Source organism: Somniosus microcephalus, chromosome 10 (assembly GCF_052327205.1).
Source record: "Somniosus microcephalus isolate GS21.2 chromosome 10, FLI_Smic_1.0, whole genome shotgun sequence".
Lineage (NCBI taxonomy): Eukaryota > Metazoa > Chordata > Chondrichthyes > Squaliformes > Somniosidae > Somniosus > Somniosus microcephalus.
The window spans coordinates 180637461-180647453 of NC_140996.1; positions in this window are offsets into that span (position 1 = coordinate 180637461).

Below are 9993 nucleotides of genomic sequence, written 5' to 3' on the forward strand. Positions count from 1 at the left end.
TAACAAATCCAAATTACCGCAGGAGTTTATATATTATTTTGACGTACAATCAGAAGTAATCTTTACAAAATACATCTTAGACGTATTAATATAACTTATGTAGATTTAAATTAATAAGGTGACGTAATTTATTTTGTGAATTCAAAACCATCACTATTGCTCTATATGGAATTGATTATATAAAACTATTAAACTTAAAAGACCATGTTCTAATCTTCAAATAACATTATTTGTAAACATTTACTTTAACTGTGGAGACAAATAGGGGAATATTCTATGGTGCTTCAATATAAACCTATGGAATTAAACAGATAAACTAGTATATGGGAGCAGGTACATATTTCTGTAATTATATGCAACACGTAGGGCGTGACCTTATATGCATACTGTCGCGTACAAAAACAGCAGATCTCAACCGTGTGGGACAATTAGCCCAATTACAATAGTTTGGATAATATGTAGCGCTAGAGAGCAATGAAGCACCAAGACTGAGAACTTCACAGCACTGAGTGCTGTCTGTTTTTGTATACCCATTGTGTTTGCTAGTGAGGGCGAAATGCCCTTATTTTTGTCTGGTAGTTAGGTATCACCAAGAGATGCTTGTGTTTTCATCCGTCTATGAAGGTTAGGGGAAAGACGGGTCACTACATTAACACTGCTGTTCTGATCACAGTTTGCACTTTATACTGGACGTTTCACATTATTTCTGTATGGGGGTCTTAACGTGCTAAAGCTTGTGTGCATGCGTGGTGTTGGGGGGGGGGGGGAGACACAATAAAACGGAGGCACTCACGTCCTCACTAACAAATGGTCATTTTCTTTAAGTATAATTCTGCCTCTTTCATTACTACCACGATTATCAGTAGTCTAGTGGATAAAGTAACTGCAGCTGTGTAAATGTTACATAATAGCAGATAAATATAGCACGCTGAATGGCACACTTCAGGATCCTGACGCACTTACCAATAATGAACACTTACTGGCTCGCCATTGTTGCATCGTATAATACAATGACCTGTTTCCTGAGGCCGGATTGTCCGAAAGGTGTGCATTACTGTACCTCATTGAAATCGAATTTAAAATAATACCGTGTATGATTCAAAACAGTGCTCACAAACTCCGACCTATGTGCGTAAAAAAAGGAAATCTGAGTGCAACATCACTTTATAACTTGCCAGGTCTGTATATAGAGATTCCGAAAACTGACATTTTAACATGAAAGCAGTTGAGCAGATTTAAATCGAGTTTTTTTTTAATATCGTAGTTCTGATCGTTTCGAATACAGGCGGTTTCATAACCCCACAGTCTATTCTTTAGTGTCATTCATTGATGTGAATACCTTGTGGTACAGAATATTCACCCAATGCACTGACCTGAGTTTTCACACATACTTTATTTAACGTGTTGAGTGCTTCCTGGTGTTTCAATGAGCAGATATCCCAAAGACTGGACAAGTGCAGGTGTAAGGGGCAACCCGTCCGCAGAGGAAGGGTGTTTGACATTTTCTTCCTTATCACGGTCTCAGGCCCATTTCCTACATTGGTGGGACAGTGATAAGGGAAACCAAACGTCAGATAACCTTGTATAACAGTTTGTGCTAATCGTCACACGTTGTCGGCGAGTTCTGAACTTCTGCAGGTACTTCATTTACAGAAATGTAAAGAAAGCTGTTCATCTACTTTTCACAGTCTAACGGGAATCGAGGGTGATCCCTGGATATCCGTAGCGGTATCTATGACTGGCGTCCAGTATATAATGCTGCTATCGTCATAATTAATTGTCTCTTTATGAGGGCAAATCAGGGCGTTCAGGGCTGTTTAAGACTGAATAAAACATGTTTAAGACTGAATAAAACCGCATGTTGGACGTGCTGCAGAATGTAATTGGCAGTATACACGCTAAATAAAAAGAGCAATCCTGCTAAATACTTTACAAGAACATAAGTGAGACATTGATGCGGTCAGCTTCAACGGGATAAGTTGAACAAATGCTCTTTTCTGAATTCGTAGTTGTTTATTATCGCTGGTATTATCGCTGGGGCCGGGTCTGAGGTTCTGGGATGTGGGGAGGGGCACGAGTACAGAGATTTGCTTCCGAGGGGTTGGCTAAACACTGTCAGTGATTATATTTGTTTTGTAGGATCCCAGAAGGGGGCGTATTAGCTTTAATCAAAAGGATCAATAGCATCTCCTCCCCGCAATGCCCCTGCATATTAAGCAATCCTGTTATGTGATTCCATTTTCAGGTCCCCATTTTATCAATAATAACCAGATAATTAAACAAATCGCACATGGTTATTTAACCAGCATATACACATGGATATGTTGATGATATTTTGGTCCAATATAGGTAGTGAACAGCAATACAAATATCTGTGAAAAATATTAGGCTACTTTTCAAACCACATGACTTTCTATAAATAATGTACTATATTTTAACGACGTACCCCAGAGAATTTAGTGACAAACTGTAACAGGAAGACGTGAGTGTCAAATTAATTATTTTACATTTTAAGAGTCGCGGAAGCTCCTTAGTTGTATGAACCTAACATATGCTGTTGAATGAACAAAAACATTCACATTCAGAAATTAATTCTGCAAAAAAAATCTTTCCGATATGCCAGATATGAAATCCCATAGACAAGTGGCGATAGTATTGATCAGATTTTAGTCCAAAACCTTCAGAACGTTTCACGTTGCACCATTTAATGTATTACGGAATTCTGAAACCATACTTCCTCACACCAACTAATTTTACTTATCATTTGCCCAAAACAACCAATTAACCATACATTTTTGAAACATGTCCCAATTTTATTATTAGAATCTATAAATTTGTCTTTCTAACAATACCGATGATATTAACGATTAGCCCAACCCCCACATTCTGAGAAGGGGGCTGTAGAATTGCATCAGTGCACAGGTTGGTAAAGCTATAGCGACCCCTGGCGTTTTATTGCTGTCAATTGGGACAGAGAGCGGAGCGTTCTGGGACTTGTAGTCCACATCATCACCATTTGTTTCTTTTTTACAACAAATATGTTGAATAAAAGGAGAAAATGCTGGAAATACTCAGCAGGTCAGGCAGCAACTGTGAAGCGAGAAACAAAGTTAAAGTTGGATCGACCTGAAACGTTAATTCTGTTTCTCTCTCCACAGATGCTGCCAGACCTGCTGAGCATTTCCAGTATTTTCTGTTTATATTTCAGCTTTCCAGCATCCGCAGTATTTTGTTTTTGTTGAATAAAAGGACATGGCACCTTGATCATGGACACTTCATAGGATCAACCCCTAGGAACTCGGGCGCCTTTCTGTCTAATGGACACGTAAACTTTAAATTTTTTCACAATACTTGCAAATCTTTACAAACCGAGGTACAGTTTTGGTTAAAATTCATGCTTAAAGATTTTGTAATTTTACTGTCGCATGGTGCAATATTTTAATAAAGGATTTACTCTAACTCTGGACCATTATATCAAAGTAACATTATTAGAATATAAATATTTATATTAATATTAAATAACAACGCTGTATTAAGCATTGCAAATCATGTGTTTTATCAAACATAACACATACAAGGAGTAACTTTATTACTGCAGGATTCCAGCACATGATAGTCCACACGTTGCTAATACAGTTACTAAGGTGTAACATTTGTACTCTAGAAGCATATATAGAAAATGACATTTAAAACATTTTCACTATATGTAGTTATGAATGAACATGATTTAAAATATGATGCCAATTTAAATAAATGTAGGCTAAATTAAATGCTTATATTTTCAGAATTTAATGGCTTGGAATTTGCAGTCAGAAGCGAAGCGAAGGCATTCACTGCTGGCCCCGAAGTCCGACATACACATAAGGTTTTCGTGATCCCTGTGTAGAGATCTTTAGGTTTTCCGACCTTCAATTCAAATCAATGGACTCTAGTGGGGATCCCATAGTGCGAGTTGCTGTGACGTCAGCAGGCTGTCTAAGCAGCCAATTAAAAAGCAGAATTCTCACAAACAGCAAACAAGGAAGTGAGTAAGCTCTTAAAATTCTAACTTTTTAAAATAGTTAGAGAGAGCAAAAGAAAGACTGGGGCTCACACATGGGGGAAAGGCAAACCCGAAGTAAAGAAGGACAAACTTAAAAAAAAATTGTTTTGAAAAGTTTCTTAAAATTTTTATTAAAATGGACAAATTTCATACTGCACAAAATTAAAATTAGTTTTTCAGGGCCATAACCTTTGTTTAGCAGTAATAACGCTGTCAAAATCTCAGTTACACCTAATCCCTTTGGATCTAACTTTTAGTGGGGAATTTAACCACGTACTTACTGCGGAAGAGCCAAGGTTTTCATCAGTTTCAATGATTTGATTGCCGGCTCTGTGTGTTGTGGGGAGGGTTGCACAGCACAGCCTGTTTCGGAACTGTCAATGACTGACTCCAGCTTTGGGATTTCCGCATGCGCATGCGCCAAATCTCCGAATTGCAGCCAGTTTCAAAGGCAGAATGACGCCGAACGCTGCCAATTCACCATCATTCCGACCGCAAATTCCAGGCAATTATGTAAAATCACTATGGAGCCACAATAAACAAGGTAAATAGAATAGCTAATTATATTGCTTGGTTAGTTGAGTGTAAGTTGGAAATAATGGCCCAGAAATTCAGGTCGAGGGCTTCCCACGGGTGTAAGCCCCCGACCTGCACTTACCTAGCACGCCAGCTGTTGAGCTGTGGGGCCCCTGGAATTCCGATCCTGGGCCTGCTCCAACTGCCGGTGCACAGTGCTTGTGTATCCCAGGGGCGCAGTTAGTTTGCTGTCCCCTGGGATCACGTGGGCCATGGGGAGCCAATCGGAGCAGGGAATGCTTCATTCATAAGTTTGACAGGAAGGGCTGTCAAACTTATAAATACTACAAGCCCCAAAACATCACTAACTCTTCAAATAAATTTTACAAAACATCACATTTTTTAAATAAACTATAAATTACATGAAATAACTATTTTAAACAATAATTTAAATAACGAAAAAAAAAAATTTATTTTCTAACGGGGCTAAAAATAAACTTACCTTTCTTTAAAGTATTTAAAAATAATAAACCTGTGGAAAAAATGTTTTAATTTTAATTAATTCACCACTTACTTGTAAAAAGCAGGCCTTGCGACTGTTTTTTATATGTGTAACTTCTGGAGACTTACCCTCCCGGGAAAACCTGTAAAAAAAACGTAAGTTCAATGCACACACGCAGCCTCTCCTGCGCACGCGTTCGACTTCTGAACCCCTTCTTTCAGGGGAACAGAAGTGCCGGTTTCCCGCGCATGCGCAGTGCATGCAGGAAACTGGCACTTCCATTGGGCCTATGGGTGAGTACCCCATGCGTACTCACCCGTGGAGACCCAAATTTCTGGGCCGTTATGTTAAGACCATTCAATACCCTGATCAGACTGAGCACTGCATTCCAAGGCATAAGGGGAACATTCAAGCCATGGAGGCAGTGCTGAAAAACCCATGAGTATGATCCCTAGTTACAGAGGATTGAGTTATGAGGAAAGACTGAAGAAACTAAACCCCTCTAGTCTTAAAAGGAGGTGAGTGAGAGAGAACCTTATAGCAATACACAAGATAGTAAATAGCATGGATAGATTTATCTGGAACATTACATCCAGGTGTGTCAGGAAATGAGAACAAGGGAACTTTGGTTAAAACTGATAAAAAATAAAGTTTAGAATAGGTGTCAGGGAAAACCTTTTCATGAAAAGAATGATCAATCATTCTAAGTAAATAGGTGAAGGTGAACACCATAGACTCATTCATGTGTCAGTAGGTTGATATGATGGGAATGTAGATCCTTTGTTGGAATGGATGGGCCAAATGACCTCACTCATCAGTATCTATTTTGTAATTTTGTGAAGCACTGATTTGCATATATATATATAACAAGACCTCTTACTGCTCATCAGAAAGATTAATGTTTACATCAAACTTTTTCCCTCCAACATTTCTTGAACTAAGCAGGTACTTTCCAGGTTCACTGAAAGCAAAATGAAATGAGATATAAATGTTTTTTTCAAACAGTTATAAAGGAAAGGAAGCCGCCCAGCATCGTTTTTAGAAGCACCTGAGGAGTTCCGAGGAAACGATGCCCCTTGGCGACATCATCCGAAAACACAGCTTCAGTTTCCACATGTACGCTGATGACACCCAGCTCTACCTCACCACCACTTCGCTCGACCCCTCCACGGTCTCTAAATTGTCAGACTGCTTGTCCGACATCCAGTTCAGGATGAGCAGAAATTTTCTCTAATTAAATATTGGGAAGACCGAAACCATTGTTTTGGTCCCTGCCACACACTGTTCACAACCTTGGTGTCATATTTGACCCTGAAATGAGCTTCTGACCACACATTCGCAACATAGCTAAGGCCGCCTATTTCCACCTCCATAACATCGTCCGTCTCTGCCCCTGCCTCAGTTCATCCGCTGCTGAAACCCTCATCCATGCCTTTGTTACCTCTAGACTTGACTATTCCAACACATCCCTGGCTGGCCTCCCACTTTCTACCCTACATAAACTTGAGGTCATCCAAGACTCGCTGCCCGTATCCTAACTCGCACCAAGTCCCATTCACCCATCACCCCTGTGCTTGCTGACCTACATAGGCTCCTAGTTAAACAATGCCTCAATTTTAAAATTCTCATCCTGGTTTTCAAATCCCTCCATGGCTTCGCCCCTCCCTATCTCTGTAATCTCCTTCAGTCCCACAACCCCAGCCCCCAATCCCCCCCCCCCCGAGATATCTGCGCTCCTCCAATTCTGCCCTCTTGAGGATCCCTGACTATAATCGCTCAACCATTAGTGGCCGTGCCTTCTGTTGCCTAGGCCCTAAGTTCTGGAATTTCCTGCCTAAACCTCCCTGCCTCTTTTCTCCTTTAAGACGCTCCTTAAAACCTACCTCTTTGACCAAGCTTTTGGTCATCTTCCCTAATTTTTCCTTATGTGGCTCGGTGTCAAATTTTTTGTCTTTTAATACTCCTGTGAAGCACCTTGGGACGTTTTACTATGTTAAATGCGCTATATAAATACAAGTTGTTATTGTTCTCATCATTACATTCAACAACAACAACTTACATTTATATAGCGCCTTTAATGTAGTGTGCTTCACAGGAGCATTATCAAACAAAATTTGACACCAAGCCACATAAGGAGATATTAGAAAAGAGAGGTAGGTTTTAAGGTAAAAGGTGATGGTAATGGGACAAGTAAAGAAACAAAAGATGGGTCTAGAGGAGGTGTAAATGGCAACAGCAGAATCATTACCAACAGCTGCTGTCCAAAAATGGGTGGTTTACTGCAGTGCTCACAGCAATACCTAAAGAAGATTTAGGTCTCTTTAAAAAAAATGCATATTGCGCAACATTGTTTCGTTTTCTGCTGCTATTTGGGTCAGGAATGTATACGCTTTGTATCCATGATGTCAGCGTAGCGCATACAGCACGCAATGTGCATGCTGCCATTACTGATGTGGTGCGTGCGTATCTCCAGACCTGACTTTTGTTTTTAAAAAATGGGAAATTTTGGATGTTCTTTTTAATCAAATTTGGAAGGAAATCAGTTTTTACCAATTTGCCATCCAAAAAAGTTCCAGGAATTTATCAGCAAAAATCGATTTTAAAAATCCCTAATTATTGTCTTTGAGAATGTGTAGAAGTAAATATTTTGGCGATCATGAATCGAAGTTATGAGGAAATAATACAATAGTTGGGCATATTTTCTTTGGGAAGGAGAACAATTCAAACTGATCGGCTAAAGTTTTCAAGGTGATTGATAAAGCTGATTCAGGCAAATTTGTATAATTCAAAATACCGGGGGACGCAAGTTAAAATGAGAAAGATGTAAGAAGCCAAATCAAAAAGACTCGCATCTAGCTGGTGTCTCAGCACATCTCGGGTCATTCAAGATTTTGTTTTACCGATTTCCACCAAAAAAAGGGTTTGCGAATCGTTTAAAAACAATTGCCTGCTGACTTTGCCATTAACAATTGGCACTGGAAATCGGGTCCCGAGGTGCACACGCATCGCAGAGTAGTGATCTCATCGTGCATACTGTGTGATGCTGTTCTGTACGTGATGTCATGTCCACATGTCATCACTAATTCGACGCAAGTGAATCTTGGGACTGGATTTTCAGCACAAAATTCTTTCAAGGTGAGTTCAGCAGTGACAGTTTCCGACCCATGCCAACGCCAAGTGCACAATCTAAACCTGATTGTATCAGTACCTACTTTATGACTCCTGTTTTTGCTTGTTTCTTCAAATCACAAAGGCTGAATTGAGATTATGAAATCAATATCAATGTGGCTTCTATAAAGCAAAATATTTCAGTGTTTTGTCTTTTTAGATTGGTCATATAAAATGTATGAAGCACTTTGGTATAGAAGTGTAAACTCGTACTACTGCTGACTGCAGTCTTTGATATCTGAGGTTACAGTGACGACATAGACATTTAATGGTCTTTGATGTGTTAAAATGCCCAAATCACAAAACAATAGCTGTAACACTTTTATTGTGTACTCTACATTCAGCTCCTGTTCAAACAAGGTCTCAATCTTGTAACTAGTTATTAATTTTAATATTGTCCCTTTTAGCCACATTTAGCCAATAGTGTTCCATATATCAATAACTGTGCAGCAGTTACAGGTGAGGCTTCATAAAGTCATGAAATGGATTTCATTTCCAAATAACACTTTAAAAATAAAAATAATTGCTTCCCTGCAAACACTTTTTGTTCTTGCATAAAGGAATGTTTACTGCAAAGATTTTTTTTAAATCTATAATTGACAATTTGAAAATCTGGTAATTTTTTTCACCTGAAATTTTTGCAATATGTTGACCTAATTGTTCTTCACCTCAGACTTAGTGCTTATGACAGTGTTATATGCTTGATAAGATCAAGATCACCAACACTCCTCCGCAAGATCCTGCAAATCCATTGGCAGGATAGACGCATTGACATCAGTGTTCTCGCTCAGGCCAACATCCCCAGCATCGAAGCTTTACCACGCTCGATCAGCTCCGATGGATGGGCCACATCGTCCACATGCCCGATACGAGACTCCCAAAACAAGCGCTCTACTCGAAGCTTCGACACGGCAAGAGAGCCCTAGGTGGACAGAGGAAACGCTTCAAGGACACCCTCAAAGCCTCCTTGAAAAAGTGCAACATCCCCACCGACACCTGGGAATCCCTGGCCCAAGACCGCACAAAGTGGAGGAGAAGCATCCGTGAAGGCGCCGAACACCTCGAGTCTCTTCGCCAGGAGCAAGCAGAAGCCAAGCGCAAACAGCAGAAGGAGCGCACGTCAACCCAAGCACCCCACCCACCCACCCCTTCAACGACTGTCTGCCCTGCCTGTGACAGAGACTGTAGGTCCCGCATTGGACTCATCAGTCACCTGAGAACTCATTTTTAGTGTGGAAGCAAGTCATCCTCGGTTCCGAGGGACTGCCTAAGAAGAAGAAGAAGATGCTTGCTAGGCAGTTTACCTGTGCCACTGCTGGACAATGTAAATGATTGTGGACTGCCTTAACTGTGCTTTTTATCAGCCTCTTGCTTGTTTTTGTGAGTTTCAGCAATGCTCCAAATGAAAACTGAACTTACCTGATTTTTGGGGTCCATTTTTTCCTTTGCATTTTCCCCAGTTTTGAAAAATAGAAGCTGAAACGCACCTGCAAAAACAAGTTTTTAACTTGGCAATAGAATCTGACTTTAATGATCCTTACACACCTCTCTAAATGGCTCAGAATGCTTCACATGCAGTGAATTATTTCGAAGTGCAGTGGCTATTGTTATGTAGGCACTTGTGGCAGCCATTTTCTGCACAGAAAGATCCCACAAATATAAATGAGACAAATGACTGGCTGATCTATTTTTGGTAATGTAGCTGGAGGGAAGAATATTGGCAAAGACATCAGGAAAACTGCCTAGTCTTCTTTCCATTGAATCT